The sequence below is a fragment of the Bos taurus genome, chromosome 6 (assembly GCF_002263795.3).
Source record: "Bos taurus isolate L1 Dominette 01449 registration number 42190680 breed Hereford chromosome 6, ARS-UCD2.0, whole genome shotgun sequence".
Taxonomy (NCBI): domain Eukaryota; kingdom Metazoa; phylum Chordata; class Mammalia; order Artiodactyla; family Bovidae; genus Bos; species Bos taurus.
The window spans coordinates 13,348,098-13,372,084 of NC_037333.1; the positions used below are offsets into that span (position 1 = coordinate 13,348,098).

General features: G+C 38.1%; 1 protein-coding gene and 1 long non-coding RNA gene across 2 annotated transcripts in view; one reads left to right on the forward strand and one right to left on the reverse strand.

Moving 5' to 3' along the window:
• The window catches only part of LOC101902721 (uncharacterized), a 28,175-nt gene extending 12,008 nt beyond the window's left edge, over positions 1-16,167 (forward strand). The window contains exons 3-4 of the long non-coding RNA XR_807152.4: positions 10,993-11,144; positions 14,141-16,167. This is a non-coding gene — a long non-coding RNA (uncharacterized lncRNA). The remainder of the gene's footprint in view (positions 1-10,992; positions 11,145-14,140) is intronic.
• FAM241A (family with sequence similarity 241 member A) overlaps positions 1-23,987 on the reverse strand; it is a 43,282-nt gene that overhangs the window by 15,718 nt on the left and 3,577 nt on the right.

The window sequence follows — 23,987 nt, forward strand, 5'->3', positions numbered from 1 at the left end:
ATTTCTGTTGCTCTACTTCAAATTCACTGATTTTTATCTTCTGCTTATTCAATTGGGCTACTGTACTTTCAACTAACAAGCCTCTTGATAAAAGTGAAAGAGGAGAGTGAAAAAGTTGGCTTAAAGCTCAACATTCAGAAAAAGAAGATCATGGCATCTGGCCCCATCACTTCATGGCAAATAGATGGGGAAACAGTGGCTGGCTTTATTTTTTTGGGCTCCAAAATCACTGCAGATGGTGAATGCAGCCATGAAATTAAAAGACACTTACTCCTTGGAAGGAAAGTTATGACCTAGATAGCATGTTGAAAAGCAGAGACATTACTTTGCCAACAAAGGTCCGTCTAGTCAAGGCTATGGCTTTTCTAGTGGTCATGTATGGATGTAAGAGTTGGACTGTGAAAAAAGCTGAGCACCAAAGAATTGATCCTTTTGAACTGTGGTGTTGGAGAAGACTCTTGAGAGTCCCTTGGACTGCAAGGAGATCCAACCAATCCATTCTAAAGGAGATCAGTCCTGGGTGTTCATTGGAAGCACTGATGCTAAAGCTGAAACTCCAATACTTTCGCCACCTCACATGAAGAGTTGACTCATTGGAAAAGAGTCTGATGCTGGGAGGGATTGGGGGCAGGAGGAGAAGGGGAAGACAGAGGATGAGATGGCTGGATGCCATCACCGACTCGATGGACATGAGTTTGAGTGAACTCCGGGAGCTGGTGATGGACAGGGAGGCCTGGTGTGCTGCAGTCCATGGGGTTGCAGAGTCGGACACGACTGAGCAACTGAACTGAACTGTACTTGCAACTCCAGAATTTCCATTTAATTAAAAAGAAAAACAATTTCTCTCAATATTGTCTACTTGATGAGACACTGTCATCATACTTTAGTTCTTTAAGCATGTTTCCTTTAGTTTGTTGCATATTATAATAACTGTTTTGAAGTCTTTGTCTGCTAAGTATATATCATTCAGTTCAGTTCAGTCCAGTCACTCAGTCATGTCCGACTCTTTGCGACCCCATGAATCGCAGCACGCCAGGCCTCCCTGTCCATCATCAACTCCCGGAGTTCATTCAGACTCACGTCCATATATCATTGGGCCCCATCAAAGACATTTTTTATTGTCTGATTTTTTTTCCTATTGATGGATCGTATTTTCCTGTTTTTTTTTTTTTTTACCATGTTTCATAATCTTTTTTCAATAATTGGACATTTCTGATTTATTTTTGCAACACTAGATACTGACCCCTACCACTACTCTGGAGGTGGTGGTGGTGGTTTGCTTATTTGTTTAGTGAGTTGGCTGAGCTAATTCAGCAGTCTAGTCCTTTGCAGTGTTCAGCCTCTGATGTTCCTATTCATGTTTTCTCCCTTGTTTTCATCTTTTACTCTCATTACCTAGAGGCTCCCCCTGGGGTAGTATAGCCGTTTATTGGTTAGAGGTTGTGCTTATGATTCCTTAGCCTTTATTTTTATTCTTCACCACTAGCCGTACTAGAAACTGCTATCATAGTTCAGAGACTTTACTTCTTTGCCCTACATTCAGCCAGGGGACTGGTAGCGTGGAGGTGCCTACACTTACTACTCATGAGAGGGTACAGCCTCGGGCATGTATACAATTTTCCGGACTGCCGCAGGTGATTGTGAAATCTCTGATCCTTGCTTCCTAGGAGTTGTCCCTGGGTCAGCATAGCGTACCATTTAGTCAGTGTTTGGTCACAGGTTGTAATGAAGCCCCTTGTTCTTACTGAGGCTTCTGCCCTATGTCAGTGGGTCTCTGTGCAGCTTAGGGAATGCTTTCAAGTCTGCTCCACATCCTGCTGTAATGCTCCCAAGTAGACGCAGCCTCACACCTGCACACTTGCCTTCCTGATCCTCACAGGTGACTATGAGCCCAAGAGGGTTCTTCATGGCCGACTCTCCCTGGCTCTTTCTGCAAAACTTCTGGATGCTCTGTTGTTTTCATGTATTATGGGGCTACCAGACTCCTTTCAATTGCGCTTCAGCAAGATCTGTACTGTTTTCAACACCACCATTAGGCATGGAGTTCTCCACTCTTTCTTCCCAACGAAGTCAGATCCAAAGACCTCTCTATTTTTATTATTTGCCTTTCCCCTGGGCAGAACACCCGCACCACTGCACTGCAGCTGGGGGCAGAGACTCTGTTTTCCTAGAGTGACAGTCCTGCTCTGTAAGTAGGTACTGAGGGTGGGGAGCCGCTCTTGGTCTTGGCTTGCTCCTCTTGGTGTGGAGCCTCTGCTCTGTAGTGGTGTGGGGCAGGGTAACTGGGCCTCAGTGTTCTCAGCTGCTGTGCTTAGGGTGGGGGTTGCTTGGGGGAAGGGAGACTTGGAACAGACTTCAGCCACATAGACCTGAAACAGACTTCCTGTAACACGGAACTGAGAGGGGAGGCAGGGAAGGCATGAGAAGCCCTACCCTTCCAGGGTGAAACTATAGCCCTAGACTGAGAGTTAGCGGGACAGGGGAACCTAATTTTCTTGGCTACACATGCTGGGGATGGAGCTTCTGTAACACAGCACTGTGATGGGGAGGTAATGGATTAGGTTGTGGCTCACAAATACTTACTGCTCTTACCTAGATTTGGTAGATTTTTTAAAATGAATGTTTTTCACTTGCTGTATGCTCTTTAGGGTGATTCCCAAAGATTTTAAATGATATTTTATTTTAAATTTTCTCCTCTTAAATTGTTGTTTTCCTGGGACAAAGTCTGCTGAGTTCCTTACTCCATTTTTCTGGAAGTCCTACCACAGTTGTTTCTGGACATTACTTACTTTTGATGGTGTATTGAAGGATAATTCCTGTAAGGATAAGCCAGGGGATCCTGGGTAGTACTCAGCATGTTTTCTGGAATTAACTGTAGGACGTTAAGCATTTTGAAGAGTGTTTATTTTTCATATATGCTGTGATAGTCAAATTCTGGGTATACAAGTTCAATTTTTGAAGTTCCCATTTAGTCATATGGTCCCACTAACACTTTATTTTTTTAAAAAAGGACTTAAAAAAAAACTTTAAGCATTTACTTATACATAAAGCCTAAATGAATAAAAAACAATGGCTCTTTTGTTCTTTCTCATTTCCTCTCATATCAACCATTAAAGAGGCAGTTTTCCTTCTTTACACAGCAGAGTCTAGCAAATATTTTAGTTGGTAATTAATTCATTTTTTAAAAATTAAGCCTAAGGAAAGTTAACTGGAAATTCAAATCTCAGAATAGTCTTGCTTTTCCCTTTACTTGCTTCCAATACATTAAATCTTGTACCCCCAAGTTGTTTTTTAAAATAATTTTTACCATAGTAAAATACTTTGTTCTTTGTTATCAGTATTTATAACCCTCTGGAAAAGCTTGTAAGAGATGCAGAAATGTCAGAAGTAAATCAAGAATGCTTTGTGAGCATTAAAATCATCTCTTCCTTTCTAACTCCCCATATTATTAATAAATCTTTACAGCCCAGAAAGAAAAAAGTAAATAAAGAAATAAACATATTAATATATGTAAGAACAAATAAGGCTATCTTAAGCTATCATGTTTATTCAATAAAACATTTAAAATTATTTTACTTTCAAAACACTTCTGCTTTGAGAACCAATTCAATAAAATTTTCCTGATACCTAAAATGTATTAGATAAATAAGACTATATCCTTAACTCCAAGAACAATTGGAGTAACAATTCAGTAAAATGTTAATATTTATATAAAAATAAGTAGATTTTTAAGGCAAAGTATGATGTGTTTAAGAGTTGCAAAATGCTTGGCATTTAGATAACAAAAGGTGAATTTAGTAAAAAAAAAAAAAAAATTAAATCAGGAGAACTGGCAAAAAAAGTGACTGCAATGTTTTCAAATATTTAGATGATGTCTTTAAAAACGATATAAGCATGTTTAACTGCTTTTGTCTTATTATATAACAGAATAGTGGTTTATAGCACTAATGCACTATAAACTGACTCCATGGTTAAAACATCTTTACCTCAGCATTTCGTTACCTGAAGAGACTCATTTTTCCTCTCTTTATTCCTTTTCATCTCAAAGGCTGGCCCTCTGTGGAGATGCTCTAAACACAATATGCTTTAAACACAATAAATAATGCTTAAATGAAGTTTTTAAAGAATTTCACAACATAGCATTAATTTTTAAAACCCTAATATTTATTGAATATCTATTATGTGTTGGCTAGTGTTTTAAGTACTTCAATCTTCAAAATATAAAGAAAACTGAAGAAAGATTATGTAATTTAGTCAAGATCACTAATAACTGGTGGAGTGAACACACACGTTCAGACAGTCTGCCCTAAAGCCCATGTTCTAAAGCCCTATACTGTAAGCTCTCTTATAAATAAACATAAAATCACTCTTGTAATCACTCACATTCTATTTGTTTTAATGCATCAGTTTTAACAGCAGTTCAAAGTTATACTTGTCTTGGTTAATTTATATTCAGTAAAAATAATGGCATTTAAAAATAGCTTTGACTAGTTTACATTTGACTCACTGTACAATATAGCAACTGGTCTTCATTGTGATAAAATTTGACTAAGATTTAAAATTTTTCTTTCTTTAAAACTAAAAACCAAACCAACATCGAATTCTTAATTCCACCACTTGAGAGAAACATGTATTTTATTTGGACAGAAAATAAACACCTTTTCTTTCCCCTTGAAATGTTCTTGTCCTCACAGTATGAACAATGAATTTCTAATACAGTAGAATGTGCTCCAATGATCACAGAAAGGCTGCCTTTCTTAATAAAATGATTTTTGATTGATTATAATTAAGGAGAGGCAAAATGAAGGATCAAGAACAACAACAGAAACAAGCTGGAAGTCAGTTTCAGAGGGGTTTTAGACTGAAAGGGCTTCCCTGTGGCTCAGCTGGTAAAGAATCTGCCTGCAATGCAGGAGACCTAGGTTTGATGCCTGGGTTGGGAAGATCCCCTGGAGAGGGGAAAGGCTACCCACTCCAGTATTCTGGCCTGGAGAATTCCATGAACTGTCTAGTCCATGGGGTCGCAAAGAGTCAGACACGACTGAGCGACCTTCACTTTCACTTAGCCTGAAAAGTCTCCCCCTCCAAAACATCAGAATTTTGTTTCTCTCAATCCACCTCACCATCTTACTAGACCTCTCAAAAGAAAGACCTGTTTTGAAAAATATCTTGAGGCTTTCTTTTAAATGGGCAGGAGTCTCACATTTGCAAAAGATATTCAAGAGACAGTGTCATACTGTGATAAACAAATAGACAGTAAGAAAGTAGCTATAAAATTTAAAAGCCTCTGGATTACTTCTAGATTTAGCTATTTACTTTCTCCTTGCGGAACCCACAGTCTACATTCAACCACAAATTCATAGCTACATGTTCTCCCACACTCTCAGATTTCCAGCAACCTCCAGTCTCCCTGCTCCTTCTGAGCTGCTACATGGTGGTGGTGTTGGTAAAAACTGCTCAGATGCCTCCTTACAAAATCATGTTGCCTCAGCATCTTGGTACTCCTACATAAGTGGAGGGGGTCACCTCTTGATAACTACCCATCCAATTCCAAATTTTTATTGTTCCAAATCTTTCCTACTTTATCATTCCTCCTTAGAGGTGTTGTTATTATTTTTAAGGTTAAACAAGATTCATAATTCCAAATGTCTGCATCCATAAATTTAAATACAAAAATGGATTTAAACTGTAACATACTTTAATTCCTAAAGCAAAAGAAGCAATATGGAGATCCTGATTGAAACTGGAACATTTGTGTATCAGGCAAGTCACACTTCCTTCCAAGACAAAATCAAGAAAGGAAAAGACATTACAAAATCAAAGACACTTGTCAGAATGTGAAGCACTAAGTAGGTGAGGGCTGGTTCTTAAAACCACTGGGTCCATTGTTGTTGTCCCAGTTGCTTGACCATACCTATTGAAAGAGCCAACATTTATGACTTTGGAAATGCCCCCTTTTAAAATTAAATTTTATCGTAGGAGTTTTAAGTTTATTCCTAGGCTTAAGGAAGTATATAGCTTTATGAAAATTTGAAAATTCTACTTGGTTATGCTATTACGTTATCTTTTCCATAGTATATTTAAAGACTTAAAGATAAATATGGCTGCTATGTATACTAAAACTAGGCAAAAATATGGACCATCCTTGTTAGAATTAAGTTCCCTCTTTCCTCTATGGTTAGCTTTTTATCATTAATTTTTTACTAAGATCTATAATGGGATTTCTGTCTCACAGAAAATCTAAGAGTACTTACGAATGGGACAATGTTTTAAAAAGCTATGAAAATGCCACTCACATAACAATGTTCATGAGTGGTTTATTGTGTTCTGTATAATAACAGCTTCTTGTTTTATATACTGCACTTTTGTCTGATTCAGTGACTTGGCTGATATTTTTTCCTTGCATTCTGAAATAACCACTTCTGTGCAGTTTCTTATGAAATGAAATAAATGTCTATTGCATTAGCAATCAACCATTTGGACTAAGTGATGAAAAATTTAACTGCTTCTCCTTATTTATGACACTAAAGAATTTGTAGGAATCTAGTCTTGTAAATAAAAGTATGTGGGTTTATAAAATTTCTTATGGAAAACATTTTTTTTTGAAAAACAGTATATCTACATAAGCTACCTTATTTTATAATAAAGTGTATTACTTAGTTTAATCTTACGTAAATAGTAATATAATGAAAATGACAGGTTTTCTGCCTACTGTAATAAAGCCTATAGTCATGTTCTAAAGTTACAATCTTCTCTCGGCCTGTTTTGTACCTGCGTTTTATGCAAGATGTGCTGTGCCCTACTTGTGGCAAGCCTGCACAGATCTGAAAGATTTGCCAGACCAACAGCTGCTTACTTTCAGGAAATCATACTCTTGTTCTTGGTGTGTGTCACGTCCTCCCTGAGTACCACTAGTCTTTGATTACTAAACTCCAACTCTCATAACTCACAGTCCTTGACTCGCAGAATAATCTGGCTTGCAAAATAAATCCTTTAGTCAATTCAGTTCAATTCAATAAATAATAACTGGATGCCTACCACAAGCAAGGTAAGTGCTGTGAGGTACAGAAAGCAAATAATCTATACTCCTTGCTATTAAGCTGCTTAATATATAAGCAAAGATATGCACTCAAATCACCATATTCAAACACGGCTGAGGCTGCCCCTAACAATGAAAATGACCTGTACTTTTTATAAAAGATTCATAGTTTTCTTATTTTTCTCAGTTAAGGCAACTTTTCAAATTTCTAGACTTGTACGCTCAATTGCATATTCAACATTTCTATGTAGATATCTGAAGCAGAAGATATTAAGAAGAGGTGGCAAGAATACATAGAAGAACTATACAAAAAAGAGCTTAATGACCCAGATAACCACAATGGTGTGATCAATCACCTAAACCCAGACATTCTGGAATGTGAAATCAAGTGAGTCTCAGGAAATATCACTATGAACAAAGCTAGTGGAGGTGACAGAATTCCAGTTGAGCTATTTCAAATCCTAAAAGATGATGCTATGAAAGTGCTGCACTCAATATGCCAGAAAATTTGGAAAACTCAGCAGTGGCCACAGGACTGGAAAAGATCAGTTTTCATTCCAATCCCAAAGAAAGGCAATGCCAAAGAATGTTCAAACAATGGCACAATTGCACTCATCTCACATGATAGTAGAGTAATGCTTAAAATTCTCCAAGCCAGGCTTCAACAGTATGTGAACCATGAACCTCCAGATGTTCAAGCTGGATTTAGAAAAGGCAGAGTAACCAGAGATCAAATTGCCAACATCTGTTGGATCACCGAAAAAGCAAGAGAGTTCTAGAAAAACATCTACTTCTGCTTTACTGACTATGCCAAAGCCTTTGTGTGGCTCACAACAAACTGTGAAAAATTCTTAAAGAGATGGGAATACCACACCACCTTACCTGTCTTCTGAGAAATCTGTATAGAGGTCAAGAAGCAACAGTTAGAACCAGACGTAGTACAAAGGACTGGTTCCAAATTGGAAAAGGAGTATGTCAAGAATGTATATTGTTACCCTTGTTATATTGTTATTTAACTTATATGCAGAGTACATCATGTGAAATGCTGGACTGGATGAAGCATAAGCTGGAATCAAGACTGCTGGGAAAAATATCAACAACCTCAGATATGCAGATGACACCCTTATGGCAAAAAGTGAAGAAGAACTAAACAGCCTCTTGATGAAAATAAAAGAGGGGAGTGAAAAAGCTGGTTTAAAACTCAGCATTCAAAAAACTAAGATCATGTCATCTGGTCTCATCACCTCATGTAAATACATGGGGAAACAATGGAAACAGTGACAGACTCTCTTTTCATGGGCTCCAAAATCACTGCAGATGGTGACTGCAGCCATGAAATTAAAAGATGCTTGCTCCTTGGAAGAAAGGATATGTATGACCAACCTAGACAGCATATTAAAAAGCAGAGACATTACTTTGCCAACAAAAGTCCCTCTACTCCAAGCTATGGTTTTTCCAGTAGTCATATATGGATGTGAGAGTTGGACTATAAAGAAAGCTGAGCACTAAAGAATTGATGCTTTTGAACTGTGGTGGTGGAGAAGACTCTTGAGAATTCCTTGGACTACAAGGAGATCAAACCATTCAATCCTAAAGGAGTCTACCGGGAGCCAGCACGGGAGTCTCCACCCATGACAAGGTCATGTGGGAGAGTTCTGGTGCAAGGCGAGCCAGAACTCGAGGGGTGCCCCTCTGGGCCTGCCTGAGCGTCTACCCCAAAACCAGAATCTGTCTGTTTTACTATTTTACGACTTTCACCAACTCCTCTGACATTAACAGGGTGCTATCCCCGACCACCTTTCTCTGTAAGAAAATCAACTTAAAACCTAGTTAATAATAAGTCTCCTGGGTGTAATAGGAGTGTTTCAATTCAAACCCCTCTGATGACTTTTCTAGCTTGCCTGACAGGTTTGTTCATATTCACAGCCTCCCAACCACGAGAGGCACGGAAAGCTTAAGATATTCTAACAATGCACAGCTTCTCAGAGAGTTAAAATTGTTAAAATAGAACTAGTAGAGGATTTCTTTGTTGAGCTAATGCTTGCTGCCAAGTTTCCATATCCCTTACCTATTGTGTCCCTGGGAGTGTATTGATTCATATAGTTGGTGTATAGAAATGTAAGTAGTAGCTTTAATGTTTGTAACCTTGGACCCTTGAGTTAATTCTTTTCTTGTTGTAGCCCACCACACTTTTGCCCTATAGGAATACAACTTTACCTAATGTTTTCGGAGGGTGGCGCCTGACTTTAGAATAATCACCTTTAGAGAAAAATAAGTTTTCTGAAGAAAGGGTCACAAAATGTTAACAGGCTTCCTGGCCAGAAGATGATGTAAATCACCTAAAACTTTTGCATATAAGTTTGCAGAAAGAAAGCCTGGCTTCGATAAGCATCAAGGACTGCTGACCTTGCATGACTCTACCCGCTCCCCGCCACCCCCACCCCCCACCCCACCCCTTAGCCTCTATGCACAACTTAAGGTATAAAAACTACTTTGAAAAATAAAGTGTGGGCCTTGTTCACTGAAGCTTGGTCTCCCCATGTCGTTCTTTCTCTTTCCTTTTCCTATTCAGGCTGATTCCATGGAGCACAGGGGCTCTCTGTGTTCACTTTCCTGCCTGCGCTCCTAAGACCCACTTGAGAAGGTGCCTAAGGTGGGGTACCTTCCGTGATTCGAGAGGGCACCTTGGCCTACGTGAACAGAGCACGTCCCGTGCTGGGGCTTTATTGGCTTTCTGCGTAAACCAAGGAATATCAGCCTCTTTTCTCTCCTCTATTTTCTTAACTGCAAAATTCTTTCCTTATCTTTATCTCTTTATCTATTCTTTTAATCGCTGACGCCGTCTCCGGAGGGAATCCCTGGATCCTACTGGGGCTGGACCCAGGTAGGAGTCAGTCCTGATGCTAAAGCTCCAATTCTTTGGCCACCTGATGTGAATAACTGACTCACTGGAAAAGACCCTGATTCTGGGAAAGATTGAAGGCAGGAGGATAAGGGGATGACAGAGGGTGAGATGGTTGGATGGTATCACTGACTCAATGGACATGAGTTTGAGCAGGCTCCATGAGTTGGTGATGGACAGGGAAGTCTGGCCTGCTGCAGTTGCAAAGAGTTGGACATGACTGAGTGACTGAACTGATCTTGTTGTTCAGCCGCTAAGTTGTGTCTGACTCTCTGCGACCTCGTGGACTTTAGCACTCTAGGCTCCTCTGTCCTCCACTATCTCCCAGTTTGCTCAAAGTCATGTCCATTGAATCGATGATACCATCTAACTGTCTCATCCTCTGCCATTTCCTCCTCTTTTTGCCTTCAGTCTTTCCCAGCAGGGTCTTTTCCAGTGAGTCAGCTCTCACATCAGGTGGCCAAAGTATTGGAGTTTCAGCTTCAGTTATCAGTCCTTCCAATGAATGTTCAGGGTTGAATCCTTTAGGATTGACTGGTTGGATCCCCCTGCAGTCCAAGAAACTCTCAAGAGTCTTCTCTAGCACCAACATTTGAAATGATCAATTCTTTAGTGCTCAGCCTTTATGGTCCAACTCTCACATCTGTACATGACTACTGGAAAAACTACAGCTTTGACTACACAGACTTTTGTCAGCAAAATGATGTCTCTGCTTTTTAATACACTGTCTAGGTTTGTCATAGCTGTCCTTCCAAGGAGTAAGCATCTTTTAATTTCATGGCTGCAGTCACTGTCTGCAGGGACTTTTGGAGACCAAGAAAATAAAATCTATTACTGCTTCCACTTTTTTTTTCCTTCTCTTTGCCATGAAGTGATGGAAATGAATGCCATAATCTTAGTTATTTTAATGTTGAGCTTCGAGCCAGTTTTGTCACTCCTCTTTCTCTCTCATCAAGAGGCTCTTTAGTTCCTCTTCACTGAGGACCTGAAACTCAGCATCCCCTGTCCCAAACTCATAATCATCTGCCTTAATATTGGTTTTCCTCCACAGGTCCACTACCTCAGTAAACTGCACAATCCAGAAGTACAAGCAAGAAGACTGCTAGTTATTCTAGATGTCTTCATCACCCTTCTCCTTTTTGGTCTACGTTTGCCGGCTCATTCCCCTCTGAGTCTGTGCTGGATCTTCTCAGGAACTTATGGGTAGTCTGTCTTCTCTTCTTACCCTATAGTCTTTCTTGATGGAGGTTTCATGTACTCTAATGATTTTATTAATTCTTATATAGTTTATATGCTGAAGACTCTTTCATTTTAAATCATACCCTTGCTAAGAGAAAATTATTAGTGAAATATTTTTAATTTCTTCAGGAAAAAAATTGCTCTAGTTTTGATCCTCCCCCATTTAAAAATAAAATCCTATCCCCATTTTATTCCTTATTAGCCATTTGTTCAATAAACTTATTAAATACACATTCCAAGTGTTTGCTCCTCACAAAAACACCATAAGATGGGTATTATTAGACTCTAGAGGTCGAGTGACTTTTTCAGAAGTATACAACCAGCCAGAATTTGAGTTTTGGAAAACAGGAATTTTCTGACTATAAATTCTAAGCTCTTCTCAATAAACTGTACTGCAAATCTCTAAAGACCTTAGTACAAAGGAATCAGGTATATTAAGAAGAAAGCAAAATATTTAAACAAATGCATCATAAGGTGTGATTATATAACACTTAAGAAAGGTACTTTTTAAAAGATATAGTCTTTAATTAATTTACTTAAGCCCATAATTAATTTACTTTTTCCTCTCATCTTTCTACAAGGGAGTTGAATTTGTTTATAGTAGGAACAAATGAATAAAACAGTAATGAAATATAGAAACCTGGAATGGGGGATGGATAAGAAATAACTGAGAGTCTAGACTGGGGAAAGATGTAACCACGATTACCAACACTGATCCTCAAATTGGGTTCTATCCTCCAGGGATTCAAAGCAAGCATGGTATAGCCAAGTAATTCCTACTTCCTGGAAGTGTCGGCTCAAACATTACCTTAGTGAGCCCTTCCGTGATCATGTTATTTAAAATAGCAGCCCTATCCCTTATACATACTCTCTACCCACCTTCCATTTATTTTTTCCCATAGCACTATAACTCACCGATGTACTTGCTCATTGATTCACTGTCTTTGTCTCCTTCCTACAACGGGAGATTAAAGACAGGAGAGATTTGGGCCTCTTTCTGTTTGTTTCTTGGTATTCTGGGTGCCTACAGCACTGCCCAGGAAAGAATAGGAGCTCATTAAATGTTTTAAATGAATGAATTAAAAACTACCAAGAAAATAAGGAACAAACAAATAATAATACTTAATAAATAACAAATAAGGAATACAAACAAATAATACAGAAAACTGTCTATAATACAATGACTATTACCAGTTGCTAAAGCAATTGATGTTCCATATGATACAAATGAATAATGAAAATGTCTTTAGTGTATGGCCAGGTTGTTGGAGCAATTGAAGTCTTAAATTAGTAGCCTAATATAGAGTGCTCAAAGACTGATTTCCAAATGCTTAATCACTTAAATTCCAAAGGGAAAATGCTGTCATCCAGAAATGGAAGAATCATTATGCCATTTTCATGATGTTACTGTTAAATAAACTTCACATACTGAATAATGAAGGAGGGAGTTTAGTGTCTTCTTTTAATTTATTCTTCATATATTATTTTCATGTGTTTTCCACTGAGTATTTTTATGGATACCAGAAATGGTTATAATTAACTGGCTAATTCTCTATGAAGAAATCACTTCATTCTTGCCCTCCTTTAAATTTAAAAGCTTAAACTAAATGAACATCTACACTCCCATGAAACTCTTGAGAAGACATAATCGTCTGTGAAACCAATAACCATTCAACACATGGAGAAAGTATGCTAGAATGCTAGGAACAAGCAATTGGGATTTGTGTGCTGAATAAAAACTAGACATGAATATGGAATCCTTGGAGCAGCCATCCTGTTCTTATTAAAATTTGCTTTTGGTAGTTGTCTTGTGCTGTGCTGTGCTTAGTCACTCGGTTGTATCCAACTCTGTGACCCCGCCAGGCTCCTCTGTCCATGGGGATTCTCCAGGCAAGAATACTAGAGTGTGTTGCCATGTCCTCCTCCAGGAGATCTTCCCAACCCAGGGATCGAACCCAGGTCTTCTGCATTGCAGGCGGATTCTTTATCAGCTGAGCTACTAGGAAAGCCCCAGTAGTTATCTTAGTATCAGGTTAATTTCAGTTAAATAACTCAGCAGAAAGAACTTCAAATATAAATCAACCCTTGCTTTTCACATGCATATAAATCATGCATTTCCACATGTACTCTGAATGTATATTGTACAGTACTACCATGGAAGACTAGAATAGAATTAATCTTTTATAGCAGCACAAGAACACGAGACATTGTAAAGGAAAAGTTCAAGTGCCCTCACAATATACAAATTAATCTACTCTGTGTAGCACATTTTGGAAATGACTTTTTTTATACTTTAAGAAAATTAAGAATAAGTAAAAAAATTATGGGTATCTCCATGGAAAACTGTGCATCGTTTAAAAGAATGTTTAGCCTTTATGACTTTCAAGATATTTTACAAGTTGGTAAATTATAAATAACCAACAGCAATGCAAATAATTTTTATTAACAGACAGACAAATTCTGTTCCATTAGAGGTTCAACTGTCTTCCCACCCCACCTATGGAAAAAGCCAGTCTCTCGGCTATTTGTAAATTCATTTCAACATACCTTTTTCCATATACATTTCTGACTGATTTCTCCATTGAAGCAGTTTTCACATTTGTCTGGTTCCCTCACTACTGATGAGCTAAATAAACCCCTTAACATGTATTCATTTTATATTTAATGAGCATTATAATTTTACCTCTTTTTGAAAATTATCCTTCAACTTTGCTATTATTGAAATGGCTGATCTGAATTTTAACCTATGTTAGTTATGCATTTCATTTACTGTCTTTCCTCTGTTTAGTTCAAGAAAAATTAAAAACAAGATAGCAAGTTCTGACCACTTACATAAATTAATGCTAGTTAGTATTCCAAGATCCTGTTTGTTAAATTTCACCTTCTTCATACTGTGGTTTTTAAAATACAGCACATCAAGGAACATAATCTTTGCCTAAATTCTTACAACTGTTTTACAGGGATCTTTAGCTCAATGCGCCGAAGAATTGATGCTTTTGAACTGTGGTGTTGGAGAAGACTCTTAAGAGTCCCTTGGACAGCAAGGAGATCCAATCAGTCCATCCTAAAAGAAATCAGTCCTGAATATTCATTAGAAGGACTGATGCTGAAGCTGAAACTCCAATACTTTGGCCACCTGATGTAAAGAACTGACTCGTTGGAAAAGACCCTGATGCTGGGAAAGATTGAAGGTGGGAAGAGAAGGAGACGACAGAGGATAAGATGGTTGGATGGCATCACCGACTCAATGGACATGTGTTTGAGTAAACTCTGGGAGTTGATGATGGACAGGGAGGCCTGCCATGTTGCAATCCATGGGGTTGCAAAGCGTTGGACACAAGTGAGTGACTGAACTGAACTTAGCTCAATGCACAGCTAACATCATTCATTTCCTTTCTGTTGATTCTGACAATAGAATATGTTCCTGTTATACAAAAAGTTCTCTCTCTCTTAAAACTAATTTTTGTTATGAAAGTTTCCCCTGGGAAGCCACATTGCTTCAACAAAAACATCAACTGCATTTATACCAGCAGTGTCATTTTAGATAGAAAATTTTATAGACTCTATACTACCTCACAGATGCCAAAATAATTGTCTGAAGCATTTGCCATATGCAATTTCTGCTCTCATGGAGATGACGTTTCCTGTGTGAGCCTGTGAAGGGGAGAGTGGGAAGTTGCAGAGAATAAATATATTAACAAACAAACAAAATAATATCAAGTAGTGTGAGGGCTATGAATAAAACAGAGTAATGGCAGAGAGGAAGATGGGTTGGACTGCCTACATTAGGCAGAGCTGGGATCTCAGAGAGGTTATAGTTAAGCCAATGATATGAAGATTTGCCAAAGGAATATCTGGGGAAAAGAACCCAGGCAGAGGCTTTGAGACAGAACTGAGCTGTCTGGGCTAGTGCAGTGATTTTGACTGTGATCCACAATAAGAGATATATTTTATTTCTTGACCTAATACATATAAACTAAAGTTCCACAAAATGACATTCATACCACATGTGAAGCATTCTAATGATTTCTGTCCTATCCTATCCTGTTCACAATTCACTAAATTAATTTCATGAACCAACACTAGCTTGATAGTTATTTAGCATGGGTTTGTATCGCAACTCTGCAATGTTCTAGCTGTGATACTTTCAGTATATTACTTAGCCTCCCTGTTCTGCAGTGTTTACAACTTTAAAGTGGGAAGCAACAGCAGTAGATCAAACCTGTGAGGTTTCATACCAGATTTCCTTCCAGAAAGACCAAATCAATTTTACTTCTAACTTCAGTGTATTGTTATTTCGTAAACTATTTCTTTAAATCCACATTATTCATTTTTAAAATGATCAAGTTGCTAGGTGAAATATTATCTCTAATAGTTTTAATTTGCATTTCTTTTATTTCCAGTGATGCTGGACATGTTTTCCTCCTTACTGGATACTAAATGTCACTGCAGGTTTTATTGCCTACAAACTGTACAAAAACAAGATGTTAAATATAAACTTTTACTAAGTATGTAAAGCTTCACCTAGCTGCAGCATATATAATTTATAACATGTTTATTATTACATTTATAATTTGTCACTTTTAAATTAAATGCAAAGTTTTAACATTTATTTACACTGCTGCTGCTGCTGCTGCTAAGTCGCTTCAGTCATGTCCGACTCTGTGCGACCCCATAGACAGCAGCCCACCAGGCTCCCCCATCCCTGAGGTTCTCCAGGCAAGAACATTGGAGTGAGTTGCCATTTCCTTCTCCAATGCATGAAAGTGAAAAGTGAAAGGGAAGTCACTCAGTCGTGTCCGACTCTTTGCGATCCCATGGACTGCAGCCTACCAAGCTCCTCTGTCCATGGGATTTTCCAGGCAAGAATCTTGGAGTGGGGTGCCATTGCCTTCTCATCTTACACTAAACTACATATAACCAATAAAGGAGAAAAACTTTTTTTGTATCCATTTGGGAGGATGGATACAAATCATTGAGAATATCAGCTAGTTCTTGAATTAGTTTTTGAAATTACTATAAATGGAAAAATACTAAAATTTGCTTTCATTGTCATTTTAACCAATAGAATTCAGTATTTAAAATCATAGTTACAAACTTAGACAAATGAAACCAAGTATTAAAAAATATACACACAATTTCAGCCATATCTACCAAGCATATTAAAAGAGTTGCCTACTGCAGTGGAAGAGAACATTTCTGCAATGAAGAAGTAAATTAATTAAATAAAAAATAAATCAATTAAAGTTAATGCTATGAATGAACTAACGATAGATAATAACAGGCCATGAAGTGAAGAGTATGACTGATTCAAGCTGCAGGTTAAAATTTTCTACCTTTTGTACTTACCCTAAAATCAATTTTTTTTTTTAAAGAAATGAAGTTTCTGGTGACATTATTGAGTACCTTGTACATATAGGGAAGTATGCTGGCTGCTACCACAGATGGAACAGTTTGTTTATTTAAAGAAGCCAAAATCAAACATTTTTCCTTAAAAATGAATTTTTTCTTAATTCTCAATTTGTGGCATGACAACAGCTTCTGTTAGATTTTATTATCTCTGAAAACCATGGAATAAGGAATTCTGAATTTAATCAAACTCATGAAATTTGCCAGCCATGGGAAATACACCTTAAATTCCCTGCCTCTGTAGGTGGTGTGCACACATCCCAGTAAAATTTTGATGAAGAGGATAAAAGACAAAAATAAAAATTTTTGGATTGGAAGAGGGAATTAAAAAAAAACTCACCAATGTTAGAAAAAATTATATCAAAGGAATATAGTAAAAACCACAAATGGAAACTGAATTTTCTTAACACTGTGTTTGATATAAAGTATTAATAATAATTTTATCCTTTGTTTTCCATAAAGTTCAAAACATTTGGACCATGCGTTCCCTTTGATCAGATAAGCTCTAGTTTTGCCATAAGAAAACAGCAGCCACAAATAAAGCCAATTATTTCCTCTTCCTAAGCCAAGACAAGACATAGCTGCCAATGATGTTAAGTAGAAAAACAAAAAACAACAGAAAAAAATCCCCCTGGATGTGGGAAAAATTAGATCAGAAGACAGAAAGTATCTTTTGCATTAACTTAATTAGAAATTCAGTTTCTTTGTCCAAATGAAACTACCCTTTGATTATCTTGTTAATTCCCCTAAACACACACACACACACACACACACACACACACACACACACGAATACACCACACTCTTTAGGAACCAAAACATGACTAGTAGAGACTCAAAGTTTCTTGAAGATATGTGGCTGTTATTGCAAGATAACACTATGACTCCAGAGATCACAGAAATTAAAGATAGTGTGGCTAAAGCTTAAAGGAAATATGAAAAAAAGACATAGTTTCTACTTAGGTCTTTTGGTGCAAGGTTAATATCATAGAACTACTTTCGGTTTTTCCCTTTAGCCTTGCTTTGCCACTTCTGATCAGTAAATTGAGAACAACATGAACAGAGGAGGGTGGGTATTTTTCCCATCAAGGATCAGTGATCCACAACAAGAAAAAAAAAAAAAAATCAAACTAGAGATCTATACAAAAAGCAACATAATCTACTTTAAAAAAAAAGAAATATGAAATACTTATCTGATTTTCAGATTAGGAAATCTTAATACTTTATTCAATAAATAATACTTATTCTATAAATCTGAAAATTGCAGAGACTAAAAATACAGTTCTATGATGTGGTTAGATAAGAAAAAGAAGGCAACCAGAGAAAAAAGATGAGAGAGAAGATGAGGGTAAAACAGGTAGCTAATATTCATTGAGGGCTTACTATATGGTAGGTCTTTCATAACACAAAATGTTCCTGAACCCTCATAAGAATTTTAAGTAGATAGAATTATACCCATCACATGAGGAAACTGAGTCTCTGAGGGATTAAGTTATTAGGATGATAAGACCCATAAAGCAGTAAAGCCAAGACTCAAACTTAGAACAGTCACACTCCAATACCTTTTCCACTGCTCTGCAACATCGGCTTCTATAGAAGAGAGGCGGCAGTGGGGTGGAGAAGGTGCATGGAAATGAAGAGAAAGTGGCTAGGATGGGAGGTGAGGAAGAATAAAAGGCAACAGGAGAGTGCGACACTCAGTAAGCAGAGATGAAAAAGAGATGGGTAGTAGCAGAGAAGGGCAGAAAAAGAACATGAACGTATGTGGCCATTGGCATAAGTGACTCCACTGTGGGCCCACAGGGTTCCTCCTGTTCTGCTGACCCCACCCAGGACTGTACTGTGCAGTAAGTCATTTCTCTGTTGTCAAGGGCTTTGGAGCTAATCAGCATTGTTTAATAATCATTAGGGCCAGGCTGGCCTCTTGCTCTGTAGTCCCCAAACAATGATGAAAACCTTCACTGACTTATTCCCTGTGTCCACAAGACTAGTTATCTATTCATAAATATTGACTTAGGAAGGCACTTCCTGTTTCCAAGCATGTACCCCCATACCCGAGGTTAACTGTAAAATTGTCTCTGTGGCCCCTTGGCAGTGTGGAGTGCAGCTGCAAATGCTTGCATATCCTTGTCTCCTCAATCCCACTCTGTAAGCAAGTTACCCTATAATATAGTGATCCACTGATTACATGGAACTGCCTGCCTTGTTTCTTTCAGTCTCTAGAGATACCTTCTTAGTTTGGTGAGCACCTTTTGTTCCCTCCATCCTCCAACAGAGAGGGAAAGAAAACTGGAGAAAGTTGCATATAAGGAGTTGCTTGAAGAAAAGATGTGAGAAAAGATCTGTTGGGAGACTACGTGTTTGGAATGTAGGTGTCAAGAAAATAAACAATTATTACGTATCCACTGGAGTATCTATCAGTAGAGCATTTTCAACAACTCAAATCACTGTAACCGTAATTCATTTTGAGCAGAGTTTCTCAACTTGAGCACTAGTGACATTTTGGGTCAGACAATGCTTTGCTGTAGGCGACTGTTCTGTGCATTACAGGCTGTTCAGCAGGATCCCTGGACTCTTATTAGATGCCAATGGTACTATACCTCCTCAGTTTTAACATTCAAATGTCTCTCGAGACATTGCCAAGTGCCCCTTGTGAGTCTAATTGCCCTAAGAGCCATTGATTTAGAGGTTCCACCCTTGCATGACGACAAAAATGAACAAAAGGTATCTACCATATACAAAATTATCCCGGGAGTTACTCTAGTGACTAGATGCCCATTGGAAAGAAATTAGATTACGTCTAGGGCCAAGTTCATCTAAACTCAAGGAACTTGCTACAGTATTGTTTGCAGACTGTTTTTAAAAGATGTGAAAGGAAGTGGGTACAAACAGATATCTGTTTTTGAACTACACAATCTAAAGGGGGGCAGCAGATTTATCAGACTGTTCTTCCATCATGGGTGAAGGCTCTTATTTCTGAAAACAAAAACAAAACCGGCTCTGGAGTTTGGAGACCTGGGTTCTGGTGTGTTCTAGTACGAGACAGTTGTAAGACTGAGAGCAAATCACTTGGCCTGGGGAACCAAGGCTTGTTGGCTTCTTACACTTTACCTAGAGTTCAAATATACCCTTCGAGGGAAATAGTAAAAAGTAAAATAACTTCTACATTTCTATTACTGATACCATGTTGAAGGGAAAGGATGGTGGGTTGGCATGCTTATTACTCCCTGCCACTCAGAGTGTGGCCCACGGGCATAGCAGCAGCCTCACTTTAAGCGCTTGTGAGAGATGCAAAGTCTCAGGCCTCACCCCAGAACAACGAAATCATAACCTGTATTTAACAACAGATGCTTTGTTTGCACATTAAAGCTGAGGAGCACTGTTCTAGTCCTCCTTCTTCCTAGGGTGGCTTTCTAACTGTGGAGTGTGCAAAACTTATAAACAACATTTCTCAGATTTCTTTTTAGTTAGGGTTCTAGTTGAAAATTAGGTCCAAATACTAACCCTTACATGCTTATAGCCAGATACTACTCTAACATTCTACATGTATTACATATACACATGCATATATATACACACATATATATGTATATACATACGTATAACAATTTTGTGAGGTTGACACAACTATTTTCCCCTTTAGACAGATGAAGAAACTGAGGGCCAAAGAGGTCAATTAACTTGCCCAAAGTTACAGTTAGTAAGTAGCAGAGTGAGGATTCAAACTTAGGTATTCTGGATCTAGAATATGTACTGCTAATCATATCTTTAATGACAGATCAAAGAGCAGGTATAAGGCTTTCTGCTGCTGCCACTTTTTTTTTAAACAGATGATCTTGTGGAACATTCTTTGCTAAATGCTATTATGCACATTCCTTCATTTATTTATGTAAATATCTATAAGCCAACACTTATCTGAAAGTTCCAGGACTGCAAAAGGCAAGAAGCAGAAATAAAGCGTTACCATTTGAAAGAAATCAAAATCAACCTTATCTATAGAGTGGATGATTATACACCTAGAAGTCTAAGAGATATTAGTATATATTAGTGTTAGAATTAATAGGGACTTCCTCTGATGATCCCATGGCCAAGACACCACACTCCCAATGCATTGGGGCCCAGGTTTGATTCTTGGTCAGATGTCACATGCTGCAACTAAAAGCTGACCTGTTGCAACTGAAGGACCCACAAGCCGCAATGAAGACAGAAGATCCACACGCCGCAGCTAAGACCCAGAGCAGCCAAATAAATACATTAATATAAAAAAGGCTTCATCCCCGGAACACTCTTAAAAAGTGAATTAATACAAGAATTCAGAAAGGTAGTTAGTTTAAAACTAATATATAAAAACCAATAGCTAAAAACCAGCAGTAAAAATGTGATATGGAAAAAGAAACCCCCTGCAGAATGCCAACAGAAAAATGTAAAAGCTTATTTCAGTATTTATAACTACTATAAAGGATTGTGAACCCAAAGAGAAAGTGGATTATTCAGTGATTAGGGGGAAAATAAGATTAGTTCCATACCTCACACAATACATGAAGTCATTGTAAAGAGATTAAATACAGAGAGTAAAAAAAATAAAAATAAAACTATAAACACACACATAAAGGAAACATTGGTGGATATTTTAATTAACTGTAGGATTAGAAAGAATGTTCTAAAGAAATATATAAAAATATATGTGTGTGTGTGTGTGTGCATGTTTGAGGGTGTAAGATGTGTGTATTAAATTTCCAAAAGTATTCCTTTGGCTAATAAAAATTTAAAGCATTTCTAAATCAAAAACATCATAAAATTATAAAGCAAATAGCAAGCAGGGAAAATAATTATAAGCAATGTGAAATATGGCATTAATATCTTATAATAATGCCAAAAGAAAAAATGGTCAAAGACCATGATTAAAAAGAAATGCAGAACTTCCCTGGTGGTCCAGTGGTTAAGAATCTGCCTGCTGATGCAGGGGCTACGAATTCAATCCCTGGTATGGTAAGAGTGCACCTGCTTCAGGGCCACGACTATTGAAGCTGGTGTGCAGCCAGGAAGACCAGCGCAGCCAAAAATACATAAATAAATAACATTTTTAAAATCTAGGGGAAAAGTGCAGATGCTCGGTAAATATATGAATGGTCTAGTAAACCTCTCTAGCAATATCTTATGACAGTAAGATAATTTTTGCCTACTAAACGTGAACCGTGAACTTCCTGATGTTCAAGCTGGTTTTAGAAAAGGCAGAGGAACCAGAGATCAAATTGCCAATATCCGCTGGATCATGGAAAAAGCAACAGAGTTCCAGAAAAACATCTATTTCTGCTTTATTGACTATGCCAAAGCCTTTGACTGTGTGGATCACAATCAACTGTGGAAAATTCTGAAAGAGATGGGCATACCAGACCACCTGATCTGCCTCTTGAGAAATGTATGCAGGTCAGGAAGCAATAGTTAGAACTGGACATGGAACAACAGATTGGTTCCAAATAGGAAAAGGAGTACATCAAGGCTGTATATTGTCACCCTGCTTATTTAACTTATATGCAGAGTGCATCATGAGAAACGCTGGGCTGGAAAAAGCACAAGCTGGAATCAAGATTGGCGGGAGAAATATCAATAACCTCAGATATGCAGATGACATCACCCTTATGGCAGAAAGTGAAGAGGAACTAAAAAGCCTCTTGAAAGTGAAAGAGAGTGAAAAAGTTGGCTTAAAGCTCAACATTCAGAAGACGAAGATCATGGCATCTGGTCCCATCACTTCATGGGAAATAGATGGGAAAACAGTGGAAACAGTGTCAGACTTTTTTGGGGGGGCTCCAAAATCACTGCAGATGGTGACTACAGCCATGAAATTAAAAGACACTTACTCCTTGGAAGGAAAGTTATGACCAACCTAGATAGCATATTGAAAAGCAGAGACATTACTTTGCCAACAAAGGTCCATCTAGTCAAGGCTATAGTTTTTCCAGTGGTCATGTATGGATGTGAGAGTTGGACTGTGAAGCAAGCTGAGCGCCAAAGAATTGATGCTTTTGAACTGTGGTGTTGGAGAAGACTCTTGAGAGTCCCCTGGACTGCAAGGAGATCAGTCCTGGGTGTTCACTGGAAGGACTGATGCTGAAGCTGAAACTCCAGTACTTTGGCCACCTCATGTGAAGAGTTGACTCATTGGAAAAGACCCTGATGCTGGGAGGGATTGGGGGCAGGAGGAGAAGGGGACGACAGAGGATGAGATGGCTGGATGGCATCACCGACTCGATGGACGTGAGTCTGAGTGAACTCTGGGAGTTGGTGATGGACAGGGAGGCCTGGCGTGCTGCGATTCATGGGGATGCAAAGAGTCGGACACGACTGAGCAACTGAACTGAACGGAAACTGGCAAAGATTAATCTACCAATTAAATCATTGCTGACACGGATGCCTTCTAACTGACACTCTTACATACTAATGCCAGAAATGTACACTGGTGCAGGCTTTCCTGAATGTAATTCTTTAGGATGTTTCAAGAGACTTCAAAGAGTTTGACTTACTGACCTATGCCTTCCACTTTTAGAAATTTATTCTAAGGTAGAACTGTGAGGAACTGTGACAACAAGGTAGAACTCTATAAGCAAAGATTTTTACTGCAGTATTATGTATAAAGCACATTAAATATGTAGTATTAAGGGACTGACAATTAAGCAGCCTTAAAAATAATTTTTGCAAAGAATTTTTGATAAAGTTGGAAAACGGCATAACATGCCTAAGTAGATAAAACAAGATACCACATTCAAATATTACATTAAACCTTGTTAAAAAATGTGTGTATATACACACATACACACAGATATATGAATGCAGTAACACCAAATATTTCACATTTTATAGCACAATATTACTCAGATTTCAAATGCTCTTGTTTTCTTCTTTAGATTGTTCTATATTTCTACATTTTCCAAAGTACATAACACATAATCATGAAGACCTTAAAGCTAGAAATAATGATTCTAAAGTCAATCCAAGAATAGTGGTACCTTTCTATGCTCTAAGATGGCAGGGACATCTTAGGTTATTCAGGTTGTAAATGCCACGTCTGAGTGGATGCCACTCACATTACACACATAAATGTAATAAAAGGACTAGAAACTTTAACCTTCTAGGTATACAGCAGGGCAGATACTCTAAGGGACCTGGCATTCAGAGTCAGAACATATTTTGATCATCTCTCAATGGCACCCCACTCCAGTACTCTTGCCTGGAAAATCCCATGGATGGAGAAGTCTGGTGGGCTGCAGTCCATGGGGTCGCTAAGAGTCGGACACGACTGAGCGACTTCCCTTTCACTTTTCACTTTCATGCACTGGAGTAGGAAATGGCAACCCACTCCAGTGTTCTTGCCTGGAGAATCCCAGGGATGGGGGAGCC